The sequence below is a fragment of the Anoplophora glabripennis genome, unplaced genomic scaffold, assembly GCF_000390285.2.
Source record: "Anoplophora glabripennis isolate ALB-LARVAE unplaced genomic scaffold, Agla_2.0 scaffold240, whole genome shotgun sequence".
In the NCBI taxonomy this organism is placed as follows: domain Eukaryota; kingdom Metazoa; phylum Arthropoda; class Insecta; order Coleoptera; family Cerambycidae; genus Anoplophora; species Anoplophora glabripennis.
Window position 1 is genome coordinate 413723 of NW_019416340.1, and position 14400 is coordinate 428122.

The 14400-nt window shown below is 31.7% G+C and overlaps 1 protein-coding gene across 1 annotated transcript in view; it reads left to right on the plus strand.

Moving 5' to 3' along the window:
• The window catches only part of LOC108908470, a 462859-nt gene that overhangs the window by 170028 nt on the left and 278431 nt on the right, over positions 1–14400 (plus strand). The gene's annotated exons all lie outside the window — the stretch shown is intronic.

A 14400-nucleotide genomic window follows, 5' to 3' on the forward strand; every position in this document is an offset into this window, starting at 1 on the left:
TCTTACCGGAGACGTATATCAATAAAACCCGGTTAAAATAAATTATGTGTGCAATGAAAATCATACGAACATAAACAGTAACTGCAGGCTTTGAACTAAAATGTAGTTAGTATTTATTTAACCTTCGGCTTTATTGCCTGTAAAATCGGAAATACATGTCAATGTTAATATTATTCTAGTTTTATTGGGTTTTCCACAAGCGTATTTTAGCTCTGTTATTAACTGGCTATGTGTATGACGGTAAAATCAATTTATTTTATCCGCTAGATTAATTATTATTTAAGACTTGAAGTGAACTTCCATATTAATTAAAAATTAATCCCATTTAAAGTATATATTTAAGGTATATAAATTTTTTCAAATAGATATAAAACGATATTATGTGAGTAAATTCGTATTGATGATATATAATCGACAAACTTTAAGTGGTAACTTTTTGAACAATATACATTTAACTAAAAATATACAAATATGAGTCCACCGATAGTTTTCGAGATACAGGATTAGAAATAAAAAAATCACCTTTTCTAAAATATCTAAGAGATTTGATATAGAACTACGATTAATGTAAACAAAGATAAAAATCCATTAAATTCAGAAATAAATACTTATAGCAGTGGTGAACAGTGAGTTGCTGAGAAAATTTTGTCACTACTTCGAATTTCTTATGGTGTTTCTAAAATAAGGACCTTCAATTTACGAGTCATTTTCGATTTATTACTCTTTTACTTATTAGACCTAACATTAACTCTCGAACTATTTTTTTCTCAACAAAAGTTTGTATGATTTTTTTTTTGTATAAACGATTTCAAACGCAACGTATTTCTAACAAAAAAACCTATAATCTTTTTTGAGAAATGAGCTGTTATATTTTGTGGAATGCTTGGTACTGTTAATGAAAATTTAAAAACATGATTTATCGTTTTTGGAAAAAATATGGAAGATATCTCGTTTCTTGGAAACACTACAAGAAATTACAACAAGTTATCGAAATTTCAAAATATCCAGTGGCGTTGAATTTTTGGGATATTCAGTGAGAATAAGTCGTCTTCGCCTCTGGTACAAATATTTATTTTCAAACTTAGTAGATTTTTGCCTTTTATTACATGAGTCATTAGTATAAGTTTCATGACTCATGATCAAATGCGTCTTCAGATAGGTACATGAATTTCAAACACCATGTATTCTCTAAACTATTGTGAACTCATTTTTATCTAATATTTTTGGCTTAATTACTCAGATAATTGCTTCTTACAGTTTATCGACGTGCTTAATTAAAATCCTTTATTTTTTTGTGGTTATTTTTTATCACCAACTCATTATATATCAATAACATTTGAAAAACATGACTGTTATTTCTAATTTAAGATACAATCAAGGACAGGGCTTAGTTTATATATTCGGTAAAATAAATATTTTAATAGTAATTACGTTCATCAACAATATCATAAAATGTGAGGCATGTGAGGAAAATATAAAAAATATCCATGTTTTCGAGCTGTTTTGTATATAAGAACTTATTTTTATACCTAGTTTCCATTATTTTAAAACAAAAAAGGATTCTTGGGCATTCGATAGACACTTTAAAACTTACTGTAAACATCTTTAAAAAATTACGATTAGCTACATACGAGAATTAGGTTTTTCAGTGTTTTAAATTTTAAATATATTTACATCTACTTTCTAGTATAAATTTATATTTAATTGCCAGATTGAAACATAATATATGGAAGCGTTATATGAATTTTAATATTACTTTTTTTCAGAAATACATTAATAGATTTGTTATAGACGGATGTAACAGATTGATGTAACCATCTGCTTTAAATGAAAATATATAGGTACTCTTATAGTAAAAACATATATTTTTTAAATTGTGAGTAAATAACTATTTTATAAACGCCATTATTTATATACGAGTGTATCCATACCTAATTCGCATTTTACACAGTGTCAGAAAATAACTAGTTAATGTTTAATAATAATAAATGGGTTGACGAGTACGTATTTTTCTCTGAAAATCTACTAAAGGGTGTTAAAATTTTATTTTTATTTCAATAATTTTCGAGTACTTATATGAATCATTAACTGATTTTAATTTCGAAAAAAAAATTTTAGGATTCATATCTGGTAGGTAAGGAGGGTGAGGGACGACAGAAAACTGACGAATTGTTAAAGCTGAATGTACGGGCGCATTGTGGTGCAAGAACCATGAGTTGTCTCGCCACAATTCTGGTCTCTATTTGCGGATTTTTTCACGTAATTGTTATAAAGCACCTTGATAGTACACACGGTTCACTGTTTCACCTCGAGCCAAGAATTCAAAATGCACGATTCCATTAAAGTCGGAAGAAACAATGATCACCACCTTGACATTGGATCGAGACTGTGTGGTTTCTTGGGGAGTGCCAATCCATTGCGATGATTGAACTTTTGTCTCAATATCGTATCTGTAAAATCAGCTTTCGTCCCCCGTCATAATTCTTTGAATGAATGTTTCATCGTCACTGGATTGTTCAAGGATTTTCTGTTGTTCTTTCAGCAACCAAGGAATATATTTTGCTGCAACTCGATGCATGTTCAGTTTTTAAATCAAAATTTCATGGCATACCCAATAGAGTTGCTAACCCCTTCTGAAATTTCTCTGACAGTCAATTGGCGATTTGGACGCACCAGATCTTTGACTTTCTGATCGTGGCAGTCATCAGTTGATGTTGAAGGATTGCCTTGTCGAAGATCATCTTCAATTGATTTTTCAGTCAAAATTTCATGGCATAACCCAATCAAGATTCTAACCTCGCCTGCGATTTCTTTGCCAGTCAATCCATGATATGCATGTACCAGATCTTTGGCTTTCTGAAAGTGGGGGTCATCAGTCGAAGTCGAAGGCATTAGTGGTCGAGGATCATCTCCAATTGACTGACGACCACTTTTAAATCGTGAAAACCATTCGTAACATTGCATACGATCTAGAGCATCTTCTCCGTAAGCTTGATTCAAAAGTTGAAACGTTTTCGTGAAAATTTTTCCGAATTCACGCAAAATTTTACATTGCTTCGTTGTTCCAGAGAATCGGACATTTCAAATATCGCCACTAACACTGAAATAGGTTGCACTCAAATAACAAAATCACGAAAACTAAATAGACCAGGGAGCAAGAAAATTTTTTCTGGATTACCTTCAGTACAACTTACATAATAAAAGTGTAGATCCCTAGATCTGGACGTGGTCCGGAACATTTTCAAAAATGCAAAAATTTTTTTAATACCTTTTCCAAGTTTTTTACTTATATCTTGGAACCTATGCATTTTGGAAGAATATTGAAGAGGAGAAATGTTTTAGAATTGAATTTTGAACAATATACTGTAAGTTACTAATGTTTAAATTTATTACCGATGTTGCAAAATAACAATAATTGATGAAAAAAAGGAAAATAATCAAGTTTTTTGGATAATTTTTTAGAAATACTTTAATTGCTCCGAGGGCATTCTAATTTTGGTAAAAAAACTTTAGAGTATAATAAAATAACACACCAAATTTCATTAAAATCGGTTCGATAGCTTCCGCAAAATAATGTTTTAAAGCAATTTTCGAATTTTCAAAATGTTGCACAGTCTCAGCATCTCGATATTTAAAAATTTTTTCACATCGAAAAGACCGCTCAACCTTTCAAATGGTTTTTGAAACATTGAAATCGGCTGATTAGGACAGCCACAGTAAATTTTTAAAGTTAACAGTCTTTTTTCTAATTTTTAAACAACAAACATTTATCAATTTGCAATTTACTTTTTTCAAAAATTATAATTTTAAAGTACAATTTTTTCTTAATTTTATATATTTAAGATATTAATTTGTGCGATTACGAGCGACAGCTTTTTCGATGATTTATCTATGTTGCCGATAATTTGTGGATATGAAAATTTTTTCCACCTTAGAACTCGGAAAAACGAAGCCACTAGATCAAAGATTATTGCTAAATTGTTTATAAATCAACGGTAAATGCCGATAAATTTTGCCCGCTTATATCACGAAGACCAATAGGCGGAATTTAACTTTTTTTCTTTTAAAAGAAGCGCCTTTCCGAGTACTTTAAAATTATAATTTTTGAAAAAACTAAATTCAAATTGATAAATGTAATCTAATTGTTTAAAAATTAAAAACAAGAGTTAACTTTAAAAATTTACTATGGCCGTCCTAATCAAGCGATTTCAATTTTTCAAAAACCATTTGAAAGGTTGAGCGGTCTTTTCTATGTGAAAAATTTTCATCTATTATAGATGCTTTATTTTCAACGTTTTGAAAATTCGGAATTTTTTTTTCAAAATTAAAAAAATATATTTTGTGAAAACTATAGAACCGATTTTAATGAGATTTGGAGTGTTGTTTTATTATACTCTAAAGTTTTTTTAACAAAATTAGAATGTGCTCGGTGCAATTAAAATATTTAAAAAAAATATATCCAAGAAACTCGATTATTTTGCCTTTTTTTCATCAATTATTATTATTTTGCAACATCTAGGGATCTACACTTTTATTATGTGAGTTGTACGGAAGGTATTTCAGCAAAAATTAGCTTGCCCCCTCTTACATCCAAGAAGTGGGATATTTTGACAGATCCGCCCTAGTCTAATTCAAGAACATTATTCACAAAATAAATACTTATACAAGCTTGGTGTACAATTTTACTTGATTGTAAGTTTAAGTTTCATAAAAAATTAATTGACTGCTTATATTCTATTTCATATTCTCAAGATCATATTGGCAATATTAACAAAGGGCCTACTAATTACATTCTGATCTTACGAACTATATCAGATAAACTGAAATACCTGCTTATGCATTTTTCCTGGGAGCTATCGAGAACATGAAAAATACAGGTATTCCAATATAGCAGCTCCATCTAAATCTTACTCAGCGTTTTTCAAGCAGCGAGATTGGAATGATATGGTATTGATTTAGTATCAAGAACAATCCAATAGTTCAAGTTCCAATTAAAATTCCATCTGATGGAGCTTTAATAATGTAAAAAAACATGCTGGTAGAATTATGAACATATAATTGATGGGAATATGAAATGTGGAATATAATTAGAATATAAAAATATATTTTTCCACGGTCGGGAGTAGAAATCAGTTTCTATGACATCAAAATTAAAACAGAAGTAGTCGATTATTCCCAAGGGAGTATAATGCTCCCAAGGGAGTTTACATTATGGAGAACATTTTTCATGCAAAAAAAAAGATAACATTGAAATTATTTATTGACATTTAAATTAAATGTTACATTTGTACAATTTTCAAAATTAATATTAGAAGGAATATTACTTTCGCTTACATTTACAGTTTTTGTGATTGCGCTAGTAGTGGTACCTACTAAAACCTGATTAGCAATTTTGGTCTTATTTTCAATGGAGTTCTCGACATAACCCTCAGCGACTGTCGTTGATTTCCAACCAGCATGACGCTTTATTGTCGTGATATCCACACCAGCATCTGCCAGTAATGTCGCTGAAGATCTTCGTAAGCAGTGACCAGTATAACATGCAGCATCAGGTAATTTTAAATACGAAGCTACTACACTCGGAATTTTTCCCATGGTATTCTTGCCAACTGGCTGCGAACTACATTTTCCTGCTTTGTAGTACAAAAAAAAGGCGCTTATGCTTGACGTGGGGAGGACGAAGGGACAGGTATTTTCGAAACAATTCAAGCATATTTCCCACATCGGTAACCACAAAGGTTTGTGGAATCTTTGTTTTAGTGTTTGGAATTTTTACAATCAAGGAGGAGCCTACATCCTCAATATCATCTACAGTTAAATTGACTAGTTCATCAGTTCGACAAGCTCCGACAATCCCCAGAATTAATCCAACCTATAAAAAATCAAAATACTTAATAATTGAAATACCTAACAACAAAAGTAATCTTACCTTAATCATTAAGAATTCTTTGTCATCTGCACTTGATAGAAAACGGTCGATTTCACCGTTTGTCAATATTTTCGATTTTTTCGCTTGATATCCGTCACCGGTTCTTTTCAAAAATGCGATCAGCTTGGGGAATTTGCTTATATCTATGTTGTCGTAAATTATCAAGCATGACTTAACCATAGAATATTGCGCCCATAATGTGGAAGACTTGTAATTCTTTGCATTTTCACTGAAGTATGCCAACAAAACATTCTCGCTGTATACTTGAACATTTTTCTCGGCGCACCACTTTTTGAACCGATTGTAGGCTAGATCGTATAAAGATCGTGACTTCGTAGGCAGCAAATTGCTTATTGCAATATTTGCAGCCTCCACAATCTCTTCCGACTCACAATTATTCATTGTGCACTAAACAAACTTTAAACTAAACCAAACTAGCACCTTAATTTGACAATTCTTTTGGTTTGTTTATTTTGTAGTTATGACAATAACTCAACGACTACTAAATAAATGCTCAAATCCGAATACAATAATTCTGGTGCTACTTACTTCATAATGACAAAATATGTGTTTTTAAGTTAACGAGACCGTGGAAAAAATAGTATATACCATTCGGAAGAGATGCTATTTTGTCCTCGGTGCATTGTAGCCCTCGGGCTTCAAATTGCACCTCTGCCAAAATAACGCATTTCTCTCTCTTATAGTATAATGTACTATTCCTAAATTGGACAGATATTTACAAGATAAAGGTGAACGTTGAAAAATTGTTTTCTAAATACGTACATACCGATAAAATTAAATTTATTATGCCATTTTCAGATGCATAAAATGGTTAGATGTACAGCGTGATCTATATTGCTCCTTATAAAGCTGTCACAGCTTCCTAAAGTTAAAATAAGCCGATTATTTAAATTCACATAAATACACAATTTTAAAGCTTCAATTTCGAAATATGGGATATTAAAGTTAATACAAAGAACTCGTTTTCAAATGTATCAAAAAGTATTTAGTCGGTTTTGATAAAGCTTGACACTATAACTACACATTGAAAACTTTATGGCGACAATCAAATAAATAAACAGTGATGATCTTATGCTAGTAAACGGCAATACACGTTGTAGTAGCAGAAATAGACTATGTCGCTCTATGCTCACAATACACAATGCTACTGACTGCCATAAAAACACGTGCCACACACTCGGTCAAGCATTGTTTATAGTCTTTCCGAAGTCAGTTGATATAAAAACGCCCAGCAATAAGATTTAATGAGTTTCATAGGTGTCCCTTCTGAGTTTTCTGCTAAAGGTAAAAAATAATAATAATTTGTATATAATGTGTAGAAAATTTCTATTATATTATTATGTTCATTTGGTCACCGACATATTTTAATTATTTATATCCTCAAACAATTTTATTATATTGATGGTAAATTTTGGTTGTGACGTCAAGAAACATTTACATTTTCACTAAAATATATGCTTGCCAGGAAAAGAAGAAGTTTAGGATAGAAAAGTTATTAAATAAAAATTATCAACAATAAAATAATTCCGCATTGCTGCGCTGCACTGCTAAACAATTTGTCAACAACTGAAATTTATGGCCGGTCGCCCAGTGCGGCTGTGTTTCTGCGCCGTTTGACCGAGCGCGCATTCTTCAACTGGGAATATACATTTTTACCACCTCTACGTTTAGTTCGACCAGATCTGTATATGGGTATGGCTATATAAATTTGGGAACACATTTTTTTTTTAATTTTTCAATGCCGAGTTGATGTGTAGCGGTCGAACCTGGTACATATTGCCTAGCTCTTTGGTCTTCTATTGAGATCGGAAAGACTATACCTGAGCGCCAGGCCGACAGGGCAGGCATTAGGTTGCCGCTAGATATGTATCGAATAAATTGATGGATGCGAAGCTTCAGATCAGAGGCAGACATGTACATATTATTGTACAATGACGCGGGTATTGGGATTGCAAAAATGTTAAGTATTTAATGCTTCGCCACCTTTAATGAAAATAGCATTTTTTTATTAATTTTAAGACACTGTATCTCAAAAACAAAGTTAAAACGTACAATTTTCATATGAGTTCTTTTTATTTTCGCGAGTCCTATTTTCTTTTGAATTTTTCCGATTAAAACCTGAAACATCTTGTATTAACTTTTTATTAAATTTTATATACATTTAGGAGACAGCTTGCCTTCACGTCACACATTTTATATTAGCCATGGATTGTCTTGTCTAACATTTTAATACTATTTACCATTTCACACAAATTTTAAACTCATGATGCCAAGCAAAATGGGCACTATTGGCAAGAAGTATCAGAAAATATTTAATTGAATTAATTGATACAAAATCATCTAATTATGTGAACTAATAAATATTTACTGGCCTTCGTTTTTTCGCCTGTAATTTGGGCTCACGTAATAATAATACGTGACTTGACAACGGTATGTTCCCACCTTCCTCTCCCCCATAAAATAATTCCATGGTGTGCCCACAGACAAAATAGCTATCGCCACAACATATAAACAAGACTTTGGTAATGTTGCCAGGCGTACTTATGGATTTCTTTTGTACACTTTTTTTTATCAATATATGTTTTTTGCGTTACTGTATTTACTTAAATGCATGATGTAGGTATTGATAAAAATATTTTTAAAGAATCTACGAATATCTATGTAGTTTCATGTGATATTCTGCAGCTGTGTCACAATTAAGTTATTTAATCATAATTTCGTTAATTAGCTACCTATTTTCATTTTTTGATATTGAAATACTGCATAAAATATATTTCCCAATAAACAAAATTCGTTATGATATTTTAAATAGCTTGTAATATAATTTTTTAATATTTGATGATGGCGATTTTATTTAATATACAAGGTGGGTTATTAGTACGTCGCGGAATGTAGGTACAGGTTTTTTTTTGTATTTTGCCATCCACTTATAGGTTTAACAATTAAAGATAGAAAGAAACTTTAAATACAACTGTACGAATTTTCCTTTACTTATTTTGACATCAAAATTTGCTGGCATAAAATATATATGTTTAAAATAAAAAAAATCATTAAAAACATTAAAATTCATCCTTTTGAAAATAACAAACAACGATTTTTATAACTAACCTTTACAACAACATAAGGAGAATACCTAAAAACGAAATAACATTAAAATACCAACAATTTTTACAAATCAACATGCAAGTAATTGTGATGATACAGCTGAAAATATGATTTAATTTACTATTAATCGTTTCAAAAACAAATTCAAAATTATCAAACATTTCGTCCTGTATTTTCTTTCAAAATTTTCAGGTCTTTAATAATATATTTTGTTGAAGTGTCCTCACAAAAATATGTTTAAAGGACTGAGATCGGGGCTGTTTTCTAGCCACCTAAGGTTTCTAATAATATTTTTTAGTGCTCGTTGACGGGATTCTTCCTCCAAAGTAAATTTGCCAATATTCCTGAAGAACTTTTGCATATTATTGTTATTTGAATAATACAGTTAATTTTGTTTTTATTTTTCGTCATCAGAATAACCCATTCTAATTTTTTTTAATTTTTTAATTTAAAACGGGTTATTCTAATAATGATAAATCCCATGTATTTTTAAAAGAAGGTTCGTTTCTGTCGTTTTTGTCTGATTGTGTGCGAGAGAGATAGAGTGACTCTGTCCTCATAGAGGCTTTCTATCTCGCTCTCTCTCTCTCTACTGTCTTCAGAAGGCTCTTGGGCTTCCCCAGCAATTTCAGGACACCTAGGGAGGAAGCGTGGGGTAGAGCGCGTGCCTTTTTAGCCTTCGTTATCGATCTATGATGTCACACAGTACAAGAAAAAAAACGGTTTTTGCTCGTAACTTGGTAATGGCTGGAAATATAAACAAATCTCCCGTTGATTCTGAGTAGAGCAATCGGTGGGTAACGCAGAGCGGGGTGTCCCAATATATGAAAGAAAAAAAAACAGTATTTGCTTGGACTCTAAGTATCAAAAAATCTCCCATGGTTATGATTGGTAATCGACTGAGAAACGTCAAAACCCACATGTCAAAAAAAAATCTAGACCAACTCTGTGTGACATCATAGGATAAAAAAGTGTTTATAACTCGGAAACGGTGTGTTGAATCGAAAAAATAATTAAAAAATCTCCCCACCCCCCTCCGGGTTCTATAAGTTCCTTCTGCGTTGAATGCAAAAGGTCCGAAGTCCGTATGTGGAAAACAAACTTCAGAAAGAAGAGGTATGTGAGGTGATACAGTAAAAAAAGTCTTATAATTCGAAAACGGTGCGTTGAATCGAAAAAATAATTAACAAAATCTCACCACTCCTCTGGTTCTGATTGTCCGTTCTGCGTTGAATGGAAAAGGTGCGAAGTCAGTATGTCGAAAAACAAAAAAGTTAGTCAAAAATCGCAACAACAGTAGCGAACGTATTATCTTATCTCTGTATTGATTGGTGATTTGCTGTTTTTTTTTAAATGAATTTCGTATCCAACTACTCCTTGAGGTTCCAGCAATTTTACATTGTGTTAATTTTTTTAACACCTTGTGTCACAAATATGAGCACTACCAATGGCATCCATGATATGCAACACTTCTGTCAATAATTATTTTACCTATCTAAAGAAATCAACAATAAGAGAGCAGTACCCACCTAAGGATACACAACCTGTATAATGCAATTTTTTTTAAACATAGGTGTTAATATCGTACCAAATTGGAAGTCGACGCACTAAACTAAAAACATTAATTTTAAGTTTTTGAATTCTTCCATTGCAAGGTGACATAAAATAAATAATTAATTAGGTAAATTCATAGTTTTAATTCTAACTTGATTTATTTTATTTAGCATTTAAGGCAAATGTGATTTCCAAATAGAAGATAAGTTCCATATCTCTTTAATTACATAATTGAAAGCAGTAAATTTATTTAGCAGTTATTATTTGACAACAAAGCCACCGCTGGAACTGCCGCGTATTACCAAGTAAAAGAGTTACCGCGCTAAATTTCATTGATGGATGCCGGCTAACAAAAGCCTGCATCCATTTCGGGTTGCGAATTTACAGCATTTAAGAAGCAGTCTGTGGCGATAAGCTATATTGTCTGTGGTGTGTCACTGCAACTGAATTTTTAAATTATAAACCGATATATGTTGACAGCCGTCAGCGAAAATAACAGATCGCTAAATTTACGTTCGCTAAAGTAAAATAAATGATTATTGGAGATAAAAACAGTTTTATTTGATATAAATGGTCCGATGAACAGTAAAACGCATTTCAAATTTTTAGCTGACCTGATGCACCATTTGCCTAACAAATTTTAAAAGGATTGTATAACTGTATTAACGTTTTTCCACAATTAATGGAAATGTTTCAATTATTAATAAACATACTTTATGTTCAAAATCCAAAATTATACATTCATTCCAAATCAATACTTAATTTAATTACGTTATATGTGTTAATCTAAGTAGAATAAAATATATAATGCTGTAGCAAGCAGTAATCTACGGGTGTCACCTAATGAACGTTATATACTTGTTACAGTGGTATAATCTAGATCTAATCTAAATGGTATCGATTTAACCAAACTTGCTTAAACGAAAAATGTCTCAAAAAAAGTTGCAGGGTGTTAAAGTTTCTTTTTTATTTCTTGTTTTCTCCTTAACTCAGAACGCAGTTAACCGATTTGAGCAAAATTTGCTGTTGCTTAGTTTTTCCATGAAGTATGCAGTGATTATGTTCCAATTAGGTTAAATTATACAGGGCGTTCATTTTACTACAGCCCTTTGTGATTCTTTTGTAACTTTTTTGTACGTTTAAATTTTTACACGCGACTATCAGAAATAGGTAGAGAATTTTATTGTATACAAAAAATGTATACCTATCAAAAGTCGAAATTATGCTGGGTTATGAAGATATTACAGAAAATATTTATTAACACATACCCAATGTTTTTTGGATATAACTATGTATCCATAATAAACAAAATAAATAACATAATTAATAACATAATGAACTGAAAGGTGGCAGTAATAAAAAGTGTACTAATTTATAATAAATGTTCTACGTATCCTCCATTATCTTCAACACATTTTCTTAAACGTTTTACGAAACTATTGAGAATAGGAAACGAATTATACGTTCGTCTAACTTGTCATAAGGCGTCTTTTATTCTACCTTGGTTCTTCTCCTCTATTAGGTATCACAGAGTTGTAAACAATTTCTTTCAAAGGACCCGAAAAGTCAAAGTCTAACTGATTAAAATCCAGACAGCGACAAGGTCTAGGAAAGTCACTACCTCGACCAATCCAACGGTTTGGAAATGCTTGATTTAAATTATTTCTCACCAAATGGCTGTAATGAGCAGGGCACCATCGTGCATGAACCACATTTATCATCTAGTATTAATGGGTACTTCTTATAGAGCCTCAGGAAGTTCTTGCCGAAGGAATTCCAAATAATTTTGGCCGTTCAACCTTGCAGGTAGAGCGAAGGCCCCAAAATAAAATTGGTGTTGGAAGTGATGCTCTCTTATTGCGTGTGAATTTTCTTCACTCCACACGTGAGAGTTTTTCCAATTAAAAACACCTCTACGGATAAAAACAGCTCCATCTGTAAAGACTATTCTCCCAAGAAACGTGTGATCACTGTTATATAACTGGAGAAATCGTTCGCAAAATTTTAATCTCAGCGGGCGGTCTGGTTCAAGCAAATTTTATACAGGGTTAAAATGCGTGCAGAATAGTTGAAACAGTTTTGCGGCCAACTCCGGTGCTACTGTAATACTAATTTCGAGATTTTCTTCTACTCTTTCTTCGTCTTGTACCCTTATTTGAACGTACCTTCAATTTAGTGAATTAGACCGAAACTTTCCAGTTTCCCCTAATCTGGTGAATGAAAAAGCAAACATTGTACGAGAAGACTGTCTGCGATTCGGATAAATTTCGTTATATGCGTCCACTAAAATGTTTCTGTACATATACCACTATGATGTCTCTCATTTCATAATTCGTAAATTCATTGTGCATTTTCAGAAACAAACTTTTGCAAAATACAAACTTGACAGAGACTTATTAGTCCTCTAGCCGGGGGGTCCCAATTGCCTCCTTCATTTAGATGGAGTTACCCAAGTGTTTTTTGTGTATTTTGAGCTGCAGAACACGAATTTTTTGGGTAGAAGTTTGCCCGGATGTCGATAAGTTTTTTATTAACAAAAAACTTGCAAAATACTAAAAACTTAGTTTTTGGCAAAATAAAATTATTGTAATATTGCAAATTTTCACTAAATTGTTAATGTTTCGTTCAGTTTTCATCGTTTCTTTGGTCTAGAAATGAAGAGTACGCGTCAAGATCGTGTATTAACCGCCTGTAAGAAGGCACCGCTCTCTTACATACATTGCGGCGCACCCTTCTGAACGCTCAATCGCTGTTTGTTTATAGCTTCAAATAACAGTGGAAAAAACAAATTTTCACACTGCAATTACTCATAATTTGTAGTATTTAACGTGAGCTTTCAAACGCCGTCATCAGAATTACAAAATACCTATTCAATCAAAAGTTATTAACAATTGAAAACCGCAAAATTTGCATTTTTCGAGTTTTTAACGGCGTTTATCTCGGAAAACTAAGTTCTCAGTATTTTGCAAGTTTTTTGTTAATAAAAAACTTATCGACATCCGGGCAAACTTCTACCCAAAAAAATTGTGTTCTGCAGCTCAAAATACACAAAAAACACATGGGTAACTCCATCTAAATAAAGGAGGGACCCCCCCTGGCTACAGGACTATATGGAAGTTGTCATTTGATGGATACGTAGTTATTTCCAAAAAATATGGGGTATGTGTTAATGAATATTTTTTGTAATAACTCCATAACCGAGCATAATTTCGACTTTTAATAGGTACCTATACATTTTTTGTGAAGAATCATATTCTCTATGTATTTATAATAAATATTATGTTATTAATATACCTATTTATAAGATATTAGGTAGATTTTATGTAGTTTCCAGGGGAATAAAAATAGTAATGAGAATTTTATATTTGTTGCGTGTAAACGTACAAAAAAGTTATAGAACAATATTCACAAAGTATTGTAGTGAACGCCCTGTATGACTTAACATAATCACTGCAAACGTTTGAGTGTATATTTTATTTTTACAATGTATTCTTACCTTTACGTTGTACTTTTACATTTTTAAAATGTATTATTTCCTAATGCTTTATGTATTTTTACTTTATTTGTAAATATAAGAGTAAAAATGTGGATTTACATGACCTGATGTGGCTTAACCATTCAGATTAATTATGTGATCACCCGGTATGGTGAAACTGCGCGTGTGTAGAGAATTGTACTAATTATTCAGTAGGCATATTTAGATTTATTTGTAGCGGAATAATATAGCATACACTACCTAAATATAATGTTATAAATATGTAAATACTGTGGTAAGTAAATATATATATATA